A 24435-nucleotide genomic window follows, 5' to 3' on the forward strand; every position below is an offset into this window, starting at 1 on the left:
TATCATATGTATGTAAGAATTTCGAATTCCTTGTGTTTGATTCTTGATCCAATGATGCAATTGTGTTAAGTTATCATATTGAAGTATTTTACAAGCAAGGGAGCAAGCAATTATGGCCTAGGGTGAGTATTTGCAATTTGGCATATTGTGTATGTAAGTGAGTTATGGGTTTTTCCCATTTTCTTCAATTCTCCTCAACTTAGGGTTTTGTGATCTTGATTTAGGGTTTAGTAGCAAGTGATTCACATATCAACACTCATCATGGCAATTGCACAAAAGAAAATCCAACTTATGCATGAAACTATATGTGGCACTATATGCATATAAAAAGTTTTTGTTTGTTGCAAATTTTGAGTAATGGAAACTCTCTCTTGATTTTATTATTGTTGAAACTTGGGATGTTACAAACCCTTCCCCCTTACAAACGATCTCGTCCCGAGATCTGAGAAAACTAGGTACTAAAGAGATCTGGGTACTCAGTCCTCATAAAGTCTTCTCTCTCCCAAGTGGCTTCCTCTTCGGTGTGGTTACTCCATTGGATCTTCAGAAACTTGATACTTCGGGTACGGGTGGTTCTGAAGGCTTCTTCCAGGATGCGAATAGGTACTTCACGGTATGTTAGATCTGAGTTGATATCCACAGCTCGATGGTCGATGTTCTTGAAAACCTCGGTCTTCTCAGGTACCTCTAAACACTTCCGGAGTAGCGAGATGTGAAACACATTGTGCACCGCTGACATTTCTTCTGGTAACTCCAGCTGATAGGATACTTCTCCTCGGCGGCTCAGGACCTTGAAAGGTCCGACATATCGGGGTGTGAGCTTTCCTCTAAGCTGGAATCCCTGCATTCCTTTAAGGGGGGACACTTTGAGATAAACGAAATCTCCGATCTCGAAGGTCATCTCTCGGCGTCTTTTGTCGGCGTAGCTCTTCTGTCTTGATTGGGCTGTCTTGAGGTACTCGCGGATCTTGTGAACCTTCTCTTCGGCTTCTCGGAGAATATCTGGTCCAAAGACTTGACTCTCTCCTACTTCCGACCAATTCAGAGGGGTACGGCACTTCCTTCCGTACAGTGCTTCAAAGGGGGCCATCTGCAAGCTGGCTTGATAGCTGTTGTTGTACGAGAATTCTGCGTACGGCAAGCAGTCTTCCCACTTAGATCCATACTCTAGCACACATGCTCTCAACATATCTTCTAGTATCTGGTTGACTCGTTCAGTCTGTCCATCTGTCTGCGGGTGATAGGCGGTGCTGAAATTCAGACGAGTTCCGAGTCCTTCATGTACCTTCTGCCAGAATCTGGAGGTGAATTGTTTCCTCTGTCGGATACTATCGACTTCGGGGTTCCGTGCAGGCTGACTATCCTTGAGATATATAGCTCTGCGAGTCTTGGTCCTTGATAGGTGGTCCTGACGGGGATGAAGTGGGCGACTTTGGTTAGTCTGTCGACCACTACCCAGATGGAATCATTTCCTTTACTTGATTTGGGCAGTCCGGTGATGAAGTCCATTCCTACGGAATCCCACTTCCATTCGGGAATCTGTAGGGGTTGCAACAGTCCTGCGGGGCGTTGATGTTCTGCTTTGACTCTTTGACAGATGTCACACTTGGCGATGTAGCTTCCAATTTCTCTCTTCATTCCATGCCACCAGAATTGTTCCTTCAAATCCTGGTACATCTTGGTTCCTCCGGGGTGAATGGAGTATAGGGTGTCGTGAGCTTCTTTCAGAATAACTTGCTTCAACTCTGAGTCTGACGGCATGCAAAGGCGCTTGTTATACCATAGCACTCCTTCTTCATCTACGGTGAATCCCGGTGCCTTTCCGGCGGCTATTTGGTTCTTGATGCCGTCAATGCTAGCATTTCCTCTCTGAGCTTCTTTGATCTGACTAATCAGGGTGGGTTGGAGTTCAATGCTGGCGAGATATCCTTCGCTAACCAGTTCAAGCCTAAACTGTTCAAACTCTTCAAACAGGCTGGGTTGCTCAATTGCTAACATGGAGTTTAACTGACACGGCAGTCTACTCAAAGCATCCGCTACCACATTGGCCTTGCCGGGGTGATAGTGGATTTCCATGTCGTAATCCTTGATTAACTCTATCCATCTGCGCTGTCTCATATTCAGCTCCTTCTGCGTGAAGATATACTTCAGGCTCTTGTGATCCGAGTAAACCTCACATCGATTACCCATGAGGTAATGACGCCATACTTTCAGTGCTAACACCACCGCTGCTAGCTCTAAGTCATGGGTTGGATAGTTCTGTTCATGCTGCTTCAGCTGTCTTGACAGGTAAGATATTACTTTGCCTTCTTGCATCAACACACATCCAAGACCAATCTTGGAGGCGTCGCAGTACACATCAAAGGGCTTGGTAATGTCCGGCATAACCAGTATTGGGGCTGTTGTCAATCTTAGCTTGAGCTGTTGAAAGCTCTCTTCACACTTGTCGGTCCATTCGAACTTCCGGTCCTTCTTCAACAATTGAGTCATCGGTCTTGCTATGCTCGAGAATCCTTCAACGAATCGGCGGTAATATCCCGCCAATCCGAGAAATGCATGGACCTCGGTCTGAGTGGTTGGGGCTTTCCATTCTTCAACAGTCTTGATTTTTGCGGGGTCAACGGCAATTCCTCCGGCTGACAAGATATGACCCAAGAATCCTACTTCTTTCAACCAGAACTCACACTTGCTGAACTTGGCATACAACTGATGCTCCCGAAGGGTATCTAGGACCACTTCCAAATGTTGCTCATGTTCTTCTTTGGACTTGGAGTATATGAGGATGTCGTCGATGAAGACAACGACAAACTTGTCCAGGAAGTTCATAAAGATCTTATTCATGAGATTCATGAAGTAAGCGGGGGCATTGGTCAATCCAAATGACATGACATTGTACTCATACAATCCATATCTGGTGGTAAAGGCAGTTTTTGGAATATCGGTGGCACGAATCTTCAGCTGATGGTATCCTGTCCGCAGATCAATCTTCGAGAATACTTGGGCTCCGGTCAGCTGGTCAAACAGATCTTCAATCTTAGGCAACGGATATTTGTTCTTGATGGTGACATCGTTGAGTTTACGATAGTCCGTAACCAAACGAGTGGCACCATCCTTATTATCCACAAACAAGACTGGCGATCTCCAAGGTGACGCACTTGGTTGAATCAGACATTTGAATAGCATATCATCCAGTTGCTTCTTCAGTTCCACTAACTCTGCCGGGTTCATGCTGTAGGCTCTCTGGGCTATAGGTCCAGTTCCGGGGATTAACTCGATGATAAACTCGATATCCCGATCTGGGGGCATACCGGGTAGATCATCCGGAAACACATCAGGATATCGACAAACGACCCTGATCTGATCCAAGGTGGGTTTAGCTAGGCTTTGGTTGCAGGTGAACTTTCTGGGCATCCTTTCAGATATGTGTTCGACTATGATTCCGGTGCTACTAGTCATGGTGATGGCCTTCTTGGCACAATCAATCAGTCCATGATGTTTCGCCATCCAGTCCATTCCGAGGACTACTTCCAAACCTTTGGCTCCCAGAACAATCAAATTTGCATAGAATTCTATTTCATGTATTCTGATTGGCACATCTTTGCAAATTTTTCTAGCTTTAGTTGTTGATCCGGGTATTTGAACTATCATGACATGCTTCAAACTGATGGGTTGAATCTTACTAGTGCATGCAAAATCTTCGGTAATGAATGAATGCGATGCTCCAGAATCAAACAGCACTCTTGCGGGTATTGAGTTAACAGAGAACATACCCAGCACAACGTCTGGGGCTTCCTGAGCTTCTTCTGCATTCATGTGGTAGAGGCGGCCGTTGCGGTTGTTCGGGTTGTTGGGGGCGAACTTCTTGTTGGTGGTGACACGACGCTGCTGCTGCGCAGGGCCTGAGGTGTTGGCGGCGGTCTTGGCGAGCTTCTTGGGGCACTCATAGGAGAAGTGCCCCGCCACTCCGCACTCGTAGCAGTTGTAGGTGGATTTGTCCTTGGGGGTGATGGGAACAGCATTGCTCCCAGTCCTTGGAGCGGTGTTGGAGTTGTTGTTGGGGGCGCGAGGTGGAGCGCGGTTGAAGTTGTTGTTGTGGTTGTTGTTGTTGTAGTGGCCTCCTGGCCTGGGGTTTCCTCCACTCCGGTTCTGATAACTCGGACGTGGATTCTGCATCGGGGGCTTGTTGTTTCTTGGGGCGAACCCTCCACTTGAGCTGGGGCGATACTTGTGGTTGTTGCTGGGCCCACTCTGGTTCATCATACGGCGCTTGCGGTTCTCATTGGCTTGGTGTATCTTCCCCTTCATCTGAATGGCGGAGTCAACGAGGGCTTCTAAGTCAGCAAAGGGGATATTGATTAGCACAGTCTGCATCTCATCGTGCAGTCCATTCAGAAACCTCTCCTTCCTTTTCTCGACGGTGTCCGTCTCATCCGGGGCGTACCTTGACAAAGTGAGAAACTTGTCGCGGTATTCCACCACGGTCATTCTGCCTTGCTTCAGTTCCCTGAACTCATCCCTCATGTTCTTAATCAAACCCGGGGGCACATGATACTTGCTAAACTTGAGTTTGAAGTCCTCCCAAGTCATCATTTGCCCCGCATGTAAGGCGCGGGTACTTGTCCACCAGGCACGTGCAGGTCCAGCCAGATAGTGGGTGGCGAACAACACCTTCTCGTTGTCCTCCACTCCGGCAACCTCGAGATTGTTCTCCATAGTTTGGAGCCAATCATCAGCATCGAGGGGTTCCTCCATCTTGCTGAACACCGGTGGGTTGGTGTTTTGGATGTTTTTCAGCTTCGACCCTGGGTGGTCGTGGTTTCCGTGGCCTTGATTGCCCTGGGCAATCTGTTGAAGTGCAGCTAGGTTGGCTTGCCGTTCAGCTCTCTCAACTTCTCTATCAGCCAACATCTGTTGCAACATCTGCATCATTGCCTCTTGAGTCATGTTGCGAGTTGGAGGTGCCATCTGAACAGGGATATGGATAATGAGACGAGAGGGAAATTTCTATGGCTCATTTTGGGATAAATTCACACAACTTAAACTTGATTCATAAAATATTAATAATATTACACACACAAACATAGTCATGGAGGTAGCAAATATTACAAGCCAAATGTTCAGGAGGGTTTTAAGAACCCTTTCAACAAACTACGATACATGGGGCGGATACAAAGGACCGATACATCTCATACTACGCAAGTGCTCATAGGGGGATGGAAACTATCCATCGATGCGGAGCGGGAAGGTGGTGTCCATCCCGGCAGGCAGGTGCTGGTGGAAGTCCAGATCTCCCTCATCTTCCTCCTCGTAGTCGTCGTCGTTGCTGACGTAGGAGTAACCATCCCCTTGGATGTCTTCCCCTTCTCCCTCTCCTTCTAGGATCTGGAGCTGCTCCGCCTGAGTGGCGATGGTCTCCTTCAGGACGGCGAGCTTGGCCTTCAGGCGGTGAATGGTAGAGTCCCTCTTCGCGACCAGCTGGCGGAGAGTTCTACGCTCCTTTGCGATGACCTTGATGGTCTCCGCATACTGATTCAGCTGGTGGTGGGTGTGGTTGGCGGCGGAGCGGGAGTTGTCCAACTCAGCACGAGTTTCGAACAACATGAAGTCCATATGATCCACGTGGTGCCTTAGCACGGGGTGGAACGGCAGGCTGATGGGCAGCCCGAGAGAGGAGTGCCTTGCAAAGTGTTCAAAGCGTTCCCCTCCAATAGCCACAGAGTTTTGCCCGCACAGACGAGCGAGAGCCTCCTGTAGAGCGCGGGCGAGTCCATCCACCCAGTTGTTCTCTCGGAGAGAGAACTGAATCTGGCGGAACATGGGTGACTCCGGCTTCCCAGGGTGGCTAGCCATGATGAGCCATTGGAGTTGGCCCCCAACTTGGTCAGCGATCTGGCCTCCGTAGAACACGGGAGGCGAGCGTCCGAGGAACTGTGAGAGGGCAAACAGATCCCTCTCAAAGATCAGATCCCCACCGTTCGCCAGGTCGTACACTTGAGTCTGGATGAAGGGCTCCGTCGGGATGATAAAATCCATCTGTAGAGGGATGGATGAGCAAGTTAGAGAAGTGCAAGTGTTCAAAATTTTAAGCAACTTATAAGAACATGAATTGGCTAGTTTAAAAGGATCAAAGGTAAGTGTATGATTGTATTTTTCATAACTATTCAATTCATTATTTTGGAAACTAAGTTTATCAAACGTCCATTCTAACTAGGGTCTCCTAAGGTCAAACAATGGCTCTGATACCAACTTGTCAACACCCGGATTTTTAAGTCCAGATGCCTATTATGCCGTACATCGCAATCCCAGGAATAATGTTTTTGCGAGACATAATAGTAAGTAGCATAGAGTCATCATTTATTACAACACATATTGTCTTACAACCATAGATCACATGATCCAATATTACACGAATATATTGTTCACATCACAGATAGTAGCGGAAGCGAGTAGTAGTGGACTATCTATTCCACAGGCAACGCTTGACGTTAGAAGACGATCCTAGTTATCGTAGACGTCCTGTTGTCCGTCATCCTGATACTGGTGCTCCCCTTCATAGTCTGGCATTTGAATAGCCAGGACAAAGCCATGAGTACTTTTAAAGTACTCGCAAAATAACTCTAAGATAAATACTCATTAAGTATAATAACGGGGTACTAAGCTCTAGGTTTATTTGCATGAAGCCAAGTTTTAGTTTAGTAAACCTTTAGTAAAGCCTTAGCATGTGCTAGACTAACTCAAGTGGGAACATTAGTGTCATTCCCACAACTCATATTGATTCACCACAATATCACCTTTCAATTCACCATTCATTTTTAAGATCAAAACATAGTAATGATGACGGAGATAGTATGGCCTTTCCAATCGTCCGTAACCGTGGACACGGCTATTCGAATAGGTTTAACACTCTGCAGAGGTTGTACTCTTGTGCCACAACTTTTGATTACATCCGTCGAGGATAACCCCAAATCATCGTAACACAGTACGCGGATCATCAACCATAACCTTTCACTTATATATGCTAGTATGAGCACCTCTCCCCATGAGCTTGGCCTCCCGGTGAAAACCGCAGTCAACCCGGGAACTGCACAGGGCTTGGGCCGTACATTCACCTCATATTAACATCATTTCACACTTAACGGAGGCAGCCTCGGCGTAACCCCTATGATGTTTGTTTAGAGGGAACCCGTACTAGAATACACAAGTTTCTAGTTAAGCCCTACCCATAATCAGGTATTGTGGGGGTACTTGTATAATTGGAAGGGTATCGCATTCAAACCCAATCATCAATTTTATCAAAAATCACCATCTTCTCTTGTTCAAATCCACCTCCACTTTTACTTTCTTTCAAAGTCATTTCACTTCACCATGTTCCCATCTAGAGTAGTCAATTTTAGTTGATTAGCACTAGCAACTATATGAGGGGTGCTATCTAGCTTTGAGTTGTGCTAATCTATTCCAAGTATTGTTCTACTCTAGACCAAGTGAGTCATAAATCAAAAAGTACTTTGAAATAAATACGCAAAAGTAAATGTAAGTAAAAACATGGGATAGGTAATACATAAAAGTAAAGTGTGATGGTGCCTTTGCTCTTGTAGAGCTAAGCACTTGTGTTTAGCAAGGGTTAGCTTGCCTTGAGCTGAGTAGTTATCGAAGTTCTCTTCTTCTTCCTGAGAGTAGGCCTCCTCATCTTGGTATTCCTCGTTACTAGCGTCTATATACGAATACGAGGTATAAATACTAAACCAAACTCACATACTAAACTAGAAACACTCAAAAGAGTTCACACTCTAGTCCTATTATCAATCAAACATGGCATGGTGGGTTATTTGATGAATTTTTATTTAGGAGAAAATAATTTCCTCTCATTATTCCTATTTCTTAAATTTGGTATGTAGATCCTTAGAGGCATTCATTTCTTCTCATTACATCTTATTAAGATTTAATCTCTTCATATAATAATAAGGTATGAAATATAGGTTGACCCAAAGTCAACATTTCATATCTATTATATGTGAGTATAATTTAATTGAAGTGCTACACTTCACATAGTTTTAAAACTTAACATTTAAATGGATTAAAATCTCTAAGTAATACTTCTCAAGGGTTTATTAGCCTAAGTCATTCCCCCTGGTTATATCACTTAGGATCAAGATTTAAATGAGAGAGTAGCTCTCATAGTATTTGTTAAATTTGAATTCCAAGTTGAATTGTTCTAGAGTTGACTACATAGCCATTTTATTTGATCTAGTCCATGATCATACAAATAACATGTCTATATTATTGCATAATCAATTAGAGGACATCATTTGTGATTTATTAGAATTGGACTCAATTCAAAATCTATTCTGGTTAAATTTTAAATAAAATTTGAATGTTCAAAAGTCCCTGTCTTGTCTTTTTTATCAAATTAATTCTACTACGAATTTGGAGATGGGGCCAGTGGCATTGGATAGATAAATTCATGGGCTTTCCAATGGTATAAAGTTTGCGGAATTTGGTTTGGCAGATTTCAAACTATTCGAACTTAACTAAACCATCAGCAGGACAATTTTGAATAATAATTAACTCTGAATTTGAATCCTGGGCTTAGGCGGGAAAACTAAACGGGCCGAAACGGTATTTGAAATTACTGCGCAGCCCAACAAGCAACTGGTGCGGGTGGGCTGCCCTGACGAGGTAGGGGCCACCTGTCGGCGACACTTAACACAGCGAAACGGTATTTGCAAACTAGACCGTAGGATTAGAACGAGATCCGACGGCGTGTGAGCGTCGTCGTCTCCGGCGAGAGGCGGGCATACTGGCGGCGAGCCGAGGGGGTCGGAGAGCCTACCAGGCCGTTGCAGGAGTCTGGCAGTGTGCGCGGAGAAGTGGAAGTAGATGAGGAAGAGCTTGGGGCAGCGGCGGCGCTCGGGGAGGCTCCAATCGAAGCAGGGCTTCCGCGGGCTTCGGCGGACCTCAGCTTCCAATTGCTGCTGCTCCGGCGAGGTGGTGCTAAATTGAGGTGAGGAGAGTGATCAGTGAAGGGAGGAGAGCAGATGGTGTGAAGAAGTTGCGGGCTGAGGTGCTCTATTTATAGCGGGCGAGGGTGGCCGTGAGGTGCTGCAAGGGCGCGTCGACAGCGTGGCCTCTCCGTCGATCGAAAGGGCAAGACGAGGACAGCATCTTGTAGGCGTCGTCCTGGCGATGCTCGAGGACTAGCTGGCGCAGCGAAAGGGTGAAGGAATCGTTCAGGAACTCGTTTCGAGTGCGGCAGTACCCGCGGTACTTCGCCGGTGAGGACGACGGTGACGAGGCGGCCGCAGTCGATCGATTACGTCTAGTGGCTAGAGGGCGCAGAGGCGGTGCTCGTTACAGCGGTAGGCTTTGCAGGGGAGGCATAGGCTGCTCGAGCGCGCGACGTACCGGCGTGTCCAGGGCGCGCTCACCGCGTCGACTGGCACACTCTAGCACGGTTTGGACGCGCTGGTTCTGACCAATTCCGAGCCTTGGCGAGCATGGGCTGTGTACCGTTCGATTCCTTGAGTGACATAGAAGCTCCAGGACAAGGAGATGGGGCGAGATGGTGTCCAGAGAGAAAGTGAGGAGTGGTGGCCAAAGGTGGCCGGCATTGCAAGGTTTTGCATTGTTTAAGCTTGTTGCCATGCTTTAATCGTCGGGGCAAGGACGAGTAGAGGTGCAGGGGAGGTAGGAGAGTGTGATCATCACAAACCAAAAGTGGTTTAGGTCAAAACCTGCTGGATAATAGCATGTAACACCATTCCCAGATGCTGCCTGCCATGTGTTCGACACAATGGCCGCATGAGCAAAACCTTTGAAATTTGAAATTCTTTTTGGTGGATCTTAAACATATTAATTATGGGTTAGAATGGTGGTGGTGGGGTTCAATTTGGAGTTGTTTTGCAAAATGGCAAATGTGACATGATCTTCACTTTATTTCAGCATCCCTACTTGTCACATTTATACTGGTCAACCTAGTCAACTCTAGCCATGGTGGTCAACATCAAAGTTACTCACCTTGACATGGTCTTGGATGACATGGCTTTGGTTGACCAAGTTTAGTTCAAGAAATGAGAAAGCCAGAGGGGTAAAGTAGTGAAGAAATTATTTTGGTGACAAGTGACCATTATCATATGTATGTAAGAATTTCGAATTCCTTGTGTTTGATTCTTGATCCAATGATGCAATTGTGTTAAGTTATCATATTGAAGTATTTTACAAGCAAGGGAGCAAGCAATTATGGCCTAGGGTGAGTATTTGCAATTTGGCATATTGTGTATGTAAGTGAGTTATGGGTTTTTCCCATTTTCTTCAATTCTCCTCAACTTAGGGTTTTGTGATCTTGATTTAGGGTTTAGTAGCAAGTGATTCACATATCAACACTCATCATGGCAATTGCACAAAAGAAAATCCAACTTATGCATGAAACTATATGTGGCACTATATGCATATAAAAAGTTTTTGTTTGTTGCAAATTTTGAGTAATGGAAACTCTCTCTTGATTTTATTATTGTTGAAACTTGGGATGTTACAAAATCAACGCCCAGGGTCTTTCTTTTCCACGAAGCTTCCATAAGACCGAAAGGATAACGAAGTGGGGCGACGAGGCGCCGCCACACCAGGGCCGCGCGGCCAAGGGTGGGGCCGCGCCGCCCTAGCGTGTGGGCCCCTCGTGACGCCCCCGACTCTACCCTTCCGCCTACTTAAAGCCTTCGTCGCGAAACCCTCTGTACCGAGAGCCACGATACGGAAAACCTTCCAGAGACGCAGCCGCCGCCAATCCCATCTCGGGGGATTCAGGAGATCGCCTCCGGCACCCTGCCGGAGAGGGGAATCATCTCCCGGAGGGCTCTTCATCGCCATGATCGCCTCGAGATTGATGTGTGAGTAGTTCACCCCTGGACTATGGGTCCATAGCAGTAGCTAGATGGTTGTCTTCTCCTCATTGTGCTATCATGTTAGATCTTGTGAGCTGCCTATCATGATCAAGATCATCTATTTGTAATGCTACATGTTGTGTTTGTTGGGATCCGATGAATATGGAATACTATGTCAAGTTGATTATCAATCTATCATATATGTTGTTTATGTTCTTGCATGCTCTCCGTTGCTAGTAGAGGATCTGGCCAAGTTGATACTTGTAACTCCAAGAGGGAGTATTTATGCTCGATAGTGGGTTCATGCCTCCATTGAATCTGGGACAGTGACAGAAAGTTCTAAGGTTGTGGATGTGATGTTGCCACTAGGGATAAAACATCGATGCTTTGTCTAAGGATATTTGTGTTGATTACATTACACATCATACTTAATGCAATTGTCTGTTGTTTGCAACTTAATACTGGAAGGGGTTCGGATGATAACCTGAAAGCGGACTTTTTAGGCATAGATGCATGCTGGATAGCGGTCTATGTACTTTGTCGTAATGCCCTGATTAAATCTCATAGTACTCATCATGATATATGTATGTGCATTGTTATGCCTTCTTTATTTGTCAATTGCCCAACTGTAATTTGTTCACCCAACATGCTATTTATCCTATGGGAGAGACACCACTAGTGAACTGTGGACCCCGGTCCATTCTTTTACATCTGAAATACAATCTACTGCAATACTTGTTCTTTACTGTTCTTCGCAAACAAACATCATCTTCCACACTATACGGTTAATCCTTTGTTTTCAGCAAGCCGGTGAGATTGACAACCTCACTGTTACGTTGGGGCAAAGTACTTTGATTGTGTTGTGCAGGTTCCACGTTGGCACCGGAATCCCTGGTGTTGCGCCGCACTACACTCCGTCACCAACAACCTTCACTTGTTCCTTGACTTCTACTGGTTCGATAACCTTGGTTTCTTACTGAGGGAAAACTTGCTACTGTACGCATCACACCTTCCTCTTGGGGTTCCCAACGGACGTGTGTCAACTGCACGCATCAAGCACTTTTTCTGGCGCCGTTGCCGGGGAGATCAAGACACGCTGCAAGGGGAGTCTCCCACATCCAATCTCTTTACTTTGTTTTTGTCTTGCTTTACTTTACTTTATTTACTGCTTTGTTTGTTCTCTATATCAAAATACAAAAAAAAATTAGTTGCTAGTTTTACTTTATTTACTGTAACACCCCAAATTTCAATAAAAAGAAAGTTAGAGAATTCCAGAAAGCAAAATTTCAAACCAACAAAAACTTTTCTTTTTTGCATATAGTACCATGCATAGGACTTGTGCATTTGAGTGACATGCCATGATGATTGTTATTACTTGTATTTGATATGCTCTAAAACCCTAGTGTGATCATATGAAGATCACCAACCAAATAAATCAAATAGGAAGAAATTCCATTAAATGGAAAACCCTAAAAACCCTCACATGTGCCCTATGGCATTTTTATAAATTTTGACCCTAGACCAATTTTGTCTTCACCCTTAGTTGAATAATGTTTCTAAACACTTATTACAACTTTTGGAATCAAAGATTCACAATTCAAATGGATTTCAAACACAAATCCCACTCACATATGATAATGGTCAATTTTGACAATTCTAGTCTGATCACCACTTTGAGCCCTTGCCATTCATTTTTCCCAAACCAACTCTTGCTAACTCTTTGCACCATTTCAAAGTCAACATCAAGGTGAACAACTTTGGTGAAGATCATCATGCCAAATTCATCTTGGATCATGAGCAAGGCTCATCCAAAGTTCCAACTTTCTCACATATGCAACATTCCCCCACTTAGCCAATTTTGCAAATGTTTGAATTCTAAAAATTCCACCACCACCTCAAAACCTCTCTGGTCATTTACAACTTAGATCAACACTCATATTTCAAAAACTTTCACCATTTGAACTATTTCAAATTTGGCTATTTTTGAATTTCACAAATTTGGGCACTATTTGCAACTATTTCAAATAGTGATCTAACCTAACCCTAGCTACCCCATTTGCACCCTACTGGTTCCCTTGTCCCCCTTCTCTCTCACACCAGCACAGCAATACTAGGGAGGCAAGCCCTAGCTTGCATGGCATGGCCATGCCGGCCATGTCGAGCCACCCCTCCTCTCCTTCATCGCCACCTCTGCCCACCTTGTCCAACGCCGCCACCTCACTCTACTGGACCACCTAGCACCGGCCATGGTCGAGGAGGAGCTCGACAGCCGCCGGAACACGCGCGCCCAGTGGTGGCCACGCCATGCCGACGATGTCGCGCGTGGACACTCGCGGACGTCACAGTACACGCGCCGCCTCGCCACCCTGTGCCTTGCCTGGACCCCCCGCGAACGAGTTGAGCACCTGCGTGACACCGCGAAGCCGCCAGACACGGCCAAGACCACGACCCGCGCCCACCGCCACCGGAGAAGGAGACCCTGCTCCGCCGCAGGCGCGACAGACATGGAAGCAAAGCGACATAACCAGGCCCTCCCCGACCACGCTGTCGCCACCATTCGCCTCGCCAGGAACCGCAGAACAACGCCACGCCCTCGCCTAGCTCGATAGACCACCGGAGCAGCCGCGCCATGGTCGACCTTGCCACTGCCCCGCAGCACCCTTGCTCGCCTATAAAAGGAGACCTCTCCTCGTCGATCTGAGCACACTATCACCTTCCCCTCTTCTCACTCGACCGCCAGAACCACTCCACCGTCGACATTAGCCACTGACGCCGCCCAATTTCTACCTCACTGCCGCACGCCGCCGCGGAAGCTCGCCGATGATTGGAGCCACCTCAGGCGACGCCACCTGTACCTGGAGCTTCGCCGTCGTCCACATCTACACCAAGCATACTGCCATACCTTGCTGGAGCCGCCGTAAGCCCTCCGACCCCCTACTGCCGCCGCCGCATCGTCGGGTTCTCGTCGGAGACGATGATGAACCACGGCCGTAGATCCGCGATCTAATCCAACGCCCCAGCTTCGCCCATACCGTTTCGGGTTTAAACGCCCACTGACGGGTGGCCCCCGCTGTCAGGCAGCCCGCGCGGCACTGGACCGTGGCTGGGCTGGCCTTGGGCCATTTTTAAATCCCTGAGCCCATTTAGCTTTCCTGCCGGCCTTTTAATTCAATTTGAATTCAAACAATTCCCAAACATTTTCCTTACAGTACAAACTTTGAAATTAAATAGTTTCAAATTGGCTAAACCAAACTTAGTGAATTTTATGTTGTTGGAAAGCTACTGAAATTCTCTACCACATGCCACTGGCCCCATGGCCAGATTCTTGGTAGAATAAATGTGATAAAAATAACAAGACAGGGACTTTTCCCTATTCAAATAATTCTTAAAAATCAACCAAAATAGATATTAAGTTAATTCCAACTTTAATAGCTCACATTTGACTTACACTAATTGTTTATGCAATAAAATGGTGTGGTCACTTTGCATGATCATGCCATGGTTTAATTAATGAATGATATGGCTAGTTTAACTAGTTGATATTGTCCAAAACTATTTAAACAAATTATGTGGAGTCTTATACTTCATTTAAAATTGTCTCACATGAATTCATGGGATGTTTGTACCTCAGGTCCAAAATCTCTTATATGAATTACTTGAGATTTAAATCATAGATAGTGATATAAAATGGTATGAGGTGGTCTACCTCATTTAAATCATTTTCTCAAATGATGATGATGAACATTTGACCTAGGTCAATATAAGTTCATCTATGATGGTTTGAGAGATTAAATCTTAAGAAGATTTCAATAAGAGGAAATTATTTCTCACAAACCCTATGGAAACTATCATTTACATATTAATGGTAAAGGAGTAAATCCTCCTCCAAACAACACAACCCATGCACCTAGTTAATTTGTTTGTGTGCATAGAATAGTTGTGTGTTTATATGTGATGTATGGAATAGCCATTGAATTAGTGAGTAATTATACTCGTATTCAAATTTAGACGGTAGCACCGGAGAGTACGCCGAAGAAGAAGGATACTACCAAGAGGAAGAGGAGGATCAGTTTGAGAACTACCAAGGCAAGCTAACACCTTTGCAAGCTCTACTCTTGCAAGCTAATATTCTTGCAAAGTGCAAAGCCCCTTGGGGCAAGGCACCATGATTCTTACCTTTTCTTACATAAGCCTATCCCAAAGTTTTTACATTACAAGTTTTTACTTGTTTTCTCAATAAGTTACTTTTATAGTTAACTTTGGTCAAAGTACAAGTTGGTTACTAGAGTAGTGAAGTTAGCCTCTTCCAAGCAAAGCCAGATAGCACCCCTCATGATTTAGAGCTAGTGCTAATGAAATAAAACTTGACTACTCTAGATGGGAACAATGTGAATTTGAAATGAATTTGAAACCTTGGAATGATGATGCATTCCATTGAATGATTTTTGAAGGTGAATATGACCAAGAGAAGATGGTGATTTTTGATAAAACATGATGTTGGTTTGGATGCGATACCTTTCCAATTTTTGAGTACCCCCACAATACCTGATTATGGGTAGGGCTTAACTGGAAATTTATGCATCTTAGTATGGGTTCCCTCTAAACAAGCGTCATCGGGGTTATGCCGAAAGCTGCCTCTACAACAAAAGAAATGATATGAGATGACGCGAAATGAGGTGAATGTCCGGCCCAAGCCCTGTGCAGTTCCCAGGCTGACTGTCTGTCTTCACTGGGAGGCCAAGCTCATGGGGAGAGGTGCTCATACTAGGGTATGTAAGTGAAAGGTTATGGTTGATGATCCGCGTACTGAGTTACGATGATTCGGGGAAATCCCGACGGATGAAATCAAATGTTGTGGCACAAGTGTACAACCTCTGCAGAGTGTAAACCTATTCGAATAGCCGCGTCCACGGTTACGGACGGTTGGAAAGGCCATACAGTTGTCCGATGTCATACTTTTGAAAATGAAGTTGAAAGATGATGGTGAAATAGCGTGTGGTGAATTGAATTGAAATCACCACTTGAATGGTGGGAATGACACTAATGTTCCCACTTGAGTTAGTTAGCACTTGAATAAGCTTTTCTCAAACCTTGTGAACTCAAACTAGCTTTATGCAAATAAACTAGAGCTTAGCAAGCCATACTAGAATGTCTAGCACTTACATTAGTATTAGTTTGCGAGTACTTAAAGTACTCACGGCTTTGTCCCTGGCTATTCAAATGGCCAGAGTATGAAGGTGAACAAGGAGATGACCAGCAGGACGCCTACGACAACTAGGAATCTTCCGACGTCAAGCGTTGGCCTGTGAACTAGAGAGTCTTACGCTTCCGCTATGAACTATGAACTTGTGTTTGTTCGTTGATCAATAGATCAACTATTCGTGTAATATGGATGATGTGATTCCAAGTTGTAAGACCTTATGGTTTGTAATGAATGATGACTGTGATACTTAACTATTATGCCTCGCAACAACAATATTCCTGGGATTGCGATGTATGACATAATAGGCATTTGGACTTAAAAATCCGGGTGTTGACATTTACTGTCTTGATCTCCATATTAAAAACACAAAAAAATTAGTTACTTGCATTTACTTTATTTAGTTTGCTTTAGTTACTACTGCTAAAATGAGTAATCCTGAAGTTGAAGTTCGTTCGTTTAAGCAACAAGGTGGAGAAAGTTTTAAAGATGCTTGGTATAGAATTAGTGATGCTCATCATAGGTGCATTAAGAAACACTCCACTATTATCCTACTTAGGAACTTTTATGTTGGTATATCTAGCTGGAATAGGTATGTTCTTGATACTCTTTCGGGGGGTAATTTCCTAGGTACTCCTGCTTTAGAAGCTAGTTGCATCATTGAGAGCCTAGTTGGAATACCACCTGTTAATGAAACTAAAATTGAAGTCTCTCTTGAGGATGTCATGAAAAAGTTGGAAGCCATAGAGAATTTTTTCCAAGTGTTGATACTAAACTGGGGATATTACTTGATAATACTGATAAACTTGATAAATCCCTAGGAGGAATTAATGAAAGAATTGCTATTTTAGAAACTTGTGCTATCCATGATAATCAAACCCATAGGATTAGTAAACTTGAAGAAGCTATGGGAACACTGGGTTCAACTTTTTCTTCTCTTAAATTTAAGGAGAAAGCTTATGTGGGCAAGGAGCAAAAATTCATGTATGTCTCTAAGGTGCCTAAGCCAAAGAATTGTTACAAGCCTAAAATTGATAAAACCCTTAGTACCACTATGGGAAATTTAGATAATGGAGCATCTAAGGTACCCCCTTCCACAAGTTGTGTTTGTAAGGAAAATTATGATGTTGATGCTTCATCTCTTGATGTTACTTGATTCACACTTTCTGCGCCTAGCTGAAAGGCGTTAAAGAAAAGCGCTTATGGGAGACAACCCATCATTTTACTACAGCACTTTTGTTTTATATTTGAGTCTTGGAAGTTTTTACTACTGTAGCAACCTCTCCTTATCTTTATTTTATTGTATTGTTGTGCCAAGTAAAGTCTTTGATAGTAATGTTGATACTAGATTTGGATTACTGCGCAGAAACAGATTTCTTACTGTCACGAAATTGAGCAGCCCCATCTGTAGATAACTCATAAAAATCTGAAAATTTACGTGCGTGATCCTCAGATATGTACTCAACTTTCATTAAATTTGAGCATTTTCATATGAGCAAGTTAAGTGCCCCAGAAAATTTCGTCTTTACGGACTGTTCTGTTTTGACAGATTCTGCCTTTTATTTCGCATTGCCTGTTTTGCTATGCTTGATGGATTTCTTTGTTCCATTAACTTTCAGTAGCTTTGTGCAATGTCCAGAAGTGTTAAGAATGATTATGTCACCTCTGAATATATGAATTTTCAATTATGCACTAACCCTCTAATGAGTTTGTTTCGAGTTTGGTGTGGAGGAAGTTTTCAAGGGTCAAGAGAGGAGGATGATACAATATGATCAAGAAGAGTGAAAAGTCTAAGCTTGGGGATGCCCCCGTGGTTCATCCCTGCATATTTCAAGAAGACTCAAGCATCTAAGCTTGGGGATGCCCAAGGCATCCCCTTCTTCATCGACAACTTATCAGGTCACCTCTAGTGAAACTATATTTTTATTCAATCACATCTTATGTGCTTTACTTGCAGCGTCTGTTTGCTTTTATTTTTGTTTTTGTTTGAATAAAATCGGATCCTAGCATTCTTTGTTTGGGAGAGAGACACGCTCCGCTGTTTCGTATGAACACATATGTTCTTAGATTTATTCTTAATGTTCATTGCGAAGGTCGAACTACTTCGTTCATTGTTATATGGTTGGAAACGGAAAATGCTTCATGTGGTAATTGGTATAATGTCTTGAATAATTTGATACTTGGCAATTGTTGTGCTCATATAGATCATGTTTAAGCTCTTGCATCATGTACTTTCCACCTATTAATGAAGAACTACATAGAGCTTGTTAAAATTTGGTTTACATGATTGGTCCCTCTAAGTAATATAACAAATGCAATAGGTAAACATGTAAGAATCAATGCACACAGTTTACACAAGTGTTTGCTTCTAAGATAGAAAGAATAGGTAAACTGACTCAACAATAAAGTAGAAGAAAGGTCCTTCGCAGAGGGAAGCATGGATTACTATTTTTGTGCTAGAGCTTTTCATTTTGAAAACAAGAAACAATTTTGTCAACGGTAGTAATAAAGCATATGTGTTATGTATAAGATATCCTATAAGTTGCAAGCCTCATGCATAGTATACTAATAGTGCTCGCACCTTGTCCTAATTAGCTTGGATTAACACGGATTATCATTGCATAACATATGTTTCAACCAAGTGTCACAAAGGGGTACCTCTATGCCGCATGTACAAGGGTCTAAGGAGAAGGTTCGCATTGGATTTCTCGCTTTTGATCGTTCTCAACTTAGACACCCATACCGGGACAACATAGACAACAGATAATGGACTCCTCTTTTAATGCTTAAGCATTCAACAATAGGTAATATTCTCATAAGAGATTGAGGTTTTGTGTCCAAACTGAAACTTCCACCATGATTCATGGCTTTAGTTAGCGGCCCAATGTTCTTCTCTAACAGTATGCATACTCAAACCATTTGATCATGAAAATCGCCCTTACTTCAGACAAGACGAACATGCATAGCAACTCACATGATATTCAACAAAGGTAAAAGTTGATGGCGTCCCCAGAAACATGGTTACCGCTCAACAAGCAACTTATTAAGAAATAAGACACATAAGTACATATTCTTCACCACAATAGTTTTTAAGGCTATTTGTCCCATGAGCTATATATTGTAAAGGCAAAGAATAGAAGTTTAAAGGTAGCACTCAAGTAATGTACTTTGGAATGGTGGAGAAATACCATGTGGTAGGTAGGTATGGTGGACACAAATGGCATGGATTTTGGCTCAAGGATTTGGATGCACGAGAAGAATTCCTCTCAATACAAGGCTAGGCTAGCAAGGTTGTTTGAAGCAAACTCAAGTATAAAACAGTACAGCAAGACTCACATATAAACATATTGTAAGCATTATAAGACTTTACATCGTCTCCTTGTTGTTCAAACACCTTAACTAGAAAATATCTAGACTCTAGAGATCAATCATGCAAACCAAATTTTAACAAGTTCTATGTAGTTATTCATTAATAGGTGCAAGGTACATGATGCAAGAGCTTAAACATGATCTATATGAGCACAACAATTGCCAAGTATCACATTATTCAAGACATTATACCATTTACCACATGCGGCATTTTCCGTTTCCAACCATATAGCAATGAATGAAATAGTCCAACTTTCGTAATGAATAAAGATAAAGCTAAGAACATATGTGTTCATACAAAACAGCGGAGCGTGTCTCTCTCCCACACAAAGAATGCTAGGATCCGATCTTATTCAAACAAAACAAAAATAAAAACAAACAGACGCTCCAAGCAAAGCACATAGGATGTGACTGAATAAAAATATAGTTTCATTAGAGGAACCTGATAAGTTGTCGATGAAGAAGAGATGCCTTGGGCATCCCCAAGCTTAGACGCTTGGGTCTTCTTAAAATATGCAGGGATGAACCACGGGGGCATCCCCAAGCTTAAACTCTTCACTCTTCTTGATCATATTGTATCATCCTCCTCTCTTGACCCTTGAAAACTTCCTCCACACCAAACTTAAAACAAACTCATTAGAGGGTCAGTGCATAATTCATATATTCAGAGGTGACATAATCATTCTTAACACTTCTGGACATTGCACAAAGCTACTGAAAGTTAATGGAACAAAGAAATCCATCAAACATAGCAAAACAGGCAATGCGAAATAAAAGGCAGAATCTGTCAAAACAGAACAGTCCGTAAAGACGAATTTTACAGAGGCACTTAACTTGCTCAGATGAAAATGCTCAAATTGAATGAAAGTTGCGTACATATCTGAGGATCACGCACGTAAATTGGCAGATTTTTCTGAGTTACCTATAGAGAACCATACCCAAATTCGTGAAAGCAAGAAATCTGTTTCTGCGCAGTAATCCAAATCTAGTATTGACTTTACTATCAAAGACTTTACTTGGCACAACAATGCAATAAAATAAAGATAAGGAGAGGTTGCTACAGTAATAACAACTTCCAAGACTCAAATATTGTAGCGACCCAGGAAAACCACTTAATAGATTTGTTTGTTATTTCTCTTTTATGCATAATCATGGCATCATGCATATATTTTCAACCTCATAAATGTTTTATTAAACCCTATTTTATTTCTATTATAATCCTTTATCTTATTTCAAATTATACCTCTTCTTTCTCTGTTTATTTTCATTGATAAAATCTATTTAGAAATGATTTTAAAACAAACAGCAAAATAAGAAAAACAGAAAAACTGTTTTACAAAATAAAAACGAAGAGAGGAGAGAGACCCAGCCAACCGGCCAGGCCCGGCAGCAGCCCAACCCGAACCAGGTCACCTCTCTCCCCTGGCCTTTTTCCTTTCTCCTCCAGCGGCCCACTCTCTCTCTTCCTCTCTCACGCGGCCCAACCCACCTCTGGCCCGTACCCCTTCGTCGCTTGTCTCCTTCCTGGACGAGTCACGCAGGAGGCGTGCTCGCCCATCGTCACCACGCCCAGGTCCTCACCAGCGCCACGCCGCACTACCACGGCTCTCACCTGCTCTCTTCCTTATCCCTTCTGCAAGACAGCGTCTCCAACCACTCCCTCTTTTTCTTTCCCCTCGCGCACGCCACTCTCGCCTTCCTTATTTCGTTCTCAGCAACCAAACGAGGAGGATTTTCCCCGGCGCCAAATCACCGCCGCCAGGCCACCTCCGGCCACTCCACGCGCCTCTGAGAGCACCAGAAGATGCGCTTTGAAGTCCTCGTTCGCCTGGTACCACGAATCGAGCCGGGGACGCCTCAAAACGCCGCCATCGTCGCCGATTCTTCCTCAGCACCGACGGCCAAATCGTCGATTCCGGCGGCTCCGGCCATCCTCCGACGATCTCGACCGCATCTACATGTTCCTGGTGATCTCCTCTACCTCTCCGTACTTCTCCCCTTCACCTTCGTCCCCTGGTTTGATCTTTCGTCGTTGATGCCGGCCGCTCCTCCACAGACCTCCGCTGCCGGCCATGCTCCGGTGGTCCCCCGCTACCGGCGCCGCCTTCTCTTCGTCCGTGCCGACGAGGCGCGTCGAACGCGCTAGCGCACGCATCCGGGGAAGTCCCGCGTCGCCCGCTCTCTTCCTCGCCAGCCGCGGTGACCACGCCGAAGGGAACGCGCGCGCGGCATCGTTCCCGCATCGAACACCTTCTGGGCGTGCACGCATGGTTCGCCACGCTGTCGTCCACGTCGTCGCCTGGGCCCCACCAGTCAGCCGCTCCGGCTAGATCCCCTTCGGTGAGAAACAACCCTCAGATCCAGATCTGTTCCCATTTTACACCGAGGCCCCTGCAGCTTTTTCTTTATCAACCCGCAACCCCTGCCCCCTGAACCTTTTCTGGAAAACCCCCCTGCAGGTTATGGTCCACCCGCAGCCCAGTCAGCTGCCTCGTCAGCCTCCCTGGACCCGCGCGTCAGTGAACCAGGGTTCATCCCCCCTCGGTGAGAAACGCCCCAGGCTTTTCCTGTTTTTCTAAAAATTGCATATATGTGTCAAATCTTGCATAAATCATATCTTTTAAACCGTATTTCAAAATAAAATGTGTTATATATGAAAATTGATCAGAAAAATGTAAGGAACATTAATATGCCATCCATTCATCTGTTTGCATCTCGCATCATGACGCGCGTTGATAGTTTTGCATGTTCACCCCACATATATGCGGAGTATTTCGGATTTCCAACTAAGGATTTCCCCGCTCCGTTTAATATTGAAGTAGCTCACCCCTGCCATGTTTGCTATGCTAATCCACCCTTAAATTTGCTGGTAGATTTGCAACTTCAACTGTAATTTGTTTGTCCGGGGTTCCGACTCTGATTAACATGGATAAGTTGCATCGCATCATCTTTGCCATGTCTTGCATGCATGCATCTTGCTCATGCCGGTTCTTCATCCGTAGTAGTAAGATTTGCATACGTTGTGTGTGTTCCAGCATCTGCTTCTTCCCGGATAGGATCGCGAAGTGGTGTTGTGAGATACGACAAGTTCTCCGGATGTTCCTCGGCAACCTTTAACAGGCAAGCATTTTCCCTTATACTTCTGCCCCTGCAGAAGTCGCTCACCTATTTCATTTTGCCTTCTCCCTCATGCTATCTTTAAGTTGCGTTCTTGTCACGTGTCCCTTCCACTTGTTACCTCAAGCAGCCCATATTGCCACCACCAACCTCCTACAGCTGTTGTTTGGTTATCGGGTCTGCCTTGCGAGTCGTAGTGCATGCTAGTGCTGTTTATATCCCGTTACCTCTACCGCTATCATATCGGGTTATCTGTTAGGAATCATGACACATGGTTTATGGTTATATCTGTTGAGGGTACCATGGTTACTTGTTAACAGTTGTTAGCGGAGGCATCGGTGGGTCAGTTGCTCGTTTTATGACGGCTCACTTGTGTTTCCATGAAATCTAGGACCCCGAGTTCTTGTTATCTGTTCCGAGACTGAGCGCTCTAACCACACGTGGGTATGTTTCTGGGTCTCCCCTCGACCACTGCCGGAATCTACAGCTTTGTCCAGTGGCCACAACTAGTTTATATGTTTTACCATTTGTTGTTGCGTGCATGCCAGCTTGTTACTTATTTACTTTGGGAAGCCCCTGGGTGCCTTGTATCCCTTGTTTCTGGTATGCACGTATAGGTTCGCGGCCTGCGCGTTTATCGCATGCTGAAGCGGGTCATTCGCCCCAGTGTGTGTTCTGACCCTCGGAAGCCGTTCTCGCAAACAGCTAGGTCCGTCTCGGAGATTCGGCCGGACTTCGATTTGGGTTCAACTTAGTTAGGTGGCTTCCTGGACATTGTTGTCGTGAAGGAGAGTGTGAGTCGTGATGCTCCACCTTTTTGCCATTGCCTTTGGAGTTGATCGTGCGTGTGGGTACATTTGGGCAACCCCTGCAGGGTGTACATCTTATCGATAAGCCGTGTCCGCGGTTATGGACGACTTGGAGCTGTATGACTCGACCATAGACAACTTACACATGTTGCTTTGATCATAATAACTTGCGTAGTAAGTTAGCACAACTCCAATAATAAATGGTTAAAACTTGACAACCGAGTGAGTGCCCTTGTAAGTACCTCCTTGTGAGGGGGGAACGCATCGGCTGTGTTATGTTTGCAGAGTATAGAACTGTTAGCTGTGCGCTCTCTCACCTTCTCTGCTTAGACGACTGTTGTAGAGTGTCTCTATAGGTTTTTAGTGCTTGCGCTGCCGCTTAACCCCACCATATTGCCTATGACGTTCCTCTTGCGTCCTCTAAGTCCCCTGCGTGCCTCAAGTACAAAGGACGGCTGGTTGACGAATGCTTATACGTCTTGAAGTCTTGTTAAGTACGAACCCGTACTTATTGCTGCTTCTACGGGATATAACCGGGCAGGTATGAAGATCGGTACGATGAAGAACGACGCTAGCAAGGTTACCCTTTCGGCTTGGCCTGGGCAGGGTTATGGATGCCACTGGTTATCTTCAGGACTCTTAGTCCAAATTTGTATCTTGTCCGTACTCGGATGTATTTGATCTTCTGTATGATTTGGATCTTTGTATGTATCTATTTGTATCTTGACTCGTTGGAGTCGTTGTTGTAATATATCTGTATCTTGTGGGCTCTATTGTAATCCTGTTGTAATGATTACTACTCGTGATTGATTCCACCCGCATCGCGTGCATGCTTCGGCGTGTACGAGGCGCTTGGTGGTGCGTCTCCTAGAATCGATATCGTGCGGATTTCGGCGGATTCGTTGGGATCCTCATGGTACCGGTTTTGGGGCGTCACAAATATAAAACAAAAGTACTGTAGTAAAATGATGGGTTGTCTCCCATAAGCGCTTTTCTTTAACGCCTTTCAGCTAGGCGCAGAAAGTGTGAATCAAGTGTTATCAAGAGATGAAGCATCGACATCATA

General features: G+C 44.5%; 1 long non-coding RNA gene across 1 annotated transcript; it reads left to right on the plus strand.

Annotated features, from left to right (window-relative positions):
* The first annotated feature begins 21050 nt into the window (after positions 1 to 21050).
* LOC127345038 (uncharacterized) lies at positions 21051 to 24142 on the plus strand. The gene is made up of 5 exons (XR_011756168.1): positions 21051 to 21410; positions 21500 to 21783; positions 21903 to 21987; positions 22479 to 22563; positions 23911 to 24142. It is a non-coding gene; the product is annotated as an uncharacterized lncRNA (long non-coding RNA).
* Positions 24143 to 24435: the final 293 nt, after the last annotated feature.

This window comes from Lolium perenne, chromosome 3, assembly GCF_019359855.2.
Source record: "Lolium perenne isolate Kyuss_39 chromosome 3, Kyuss_2.0, whole genome shotgun sequence".
NCBI lineage: Eukaryota > Viridiplantae > Streptophyta > Magnoliopsida > Poales > Poaceae > Lolium > Lolium perenne.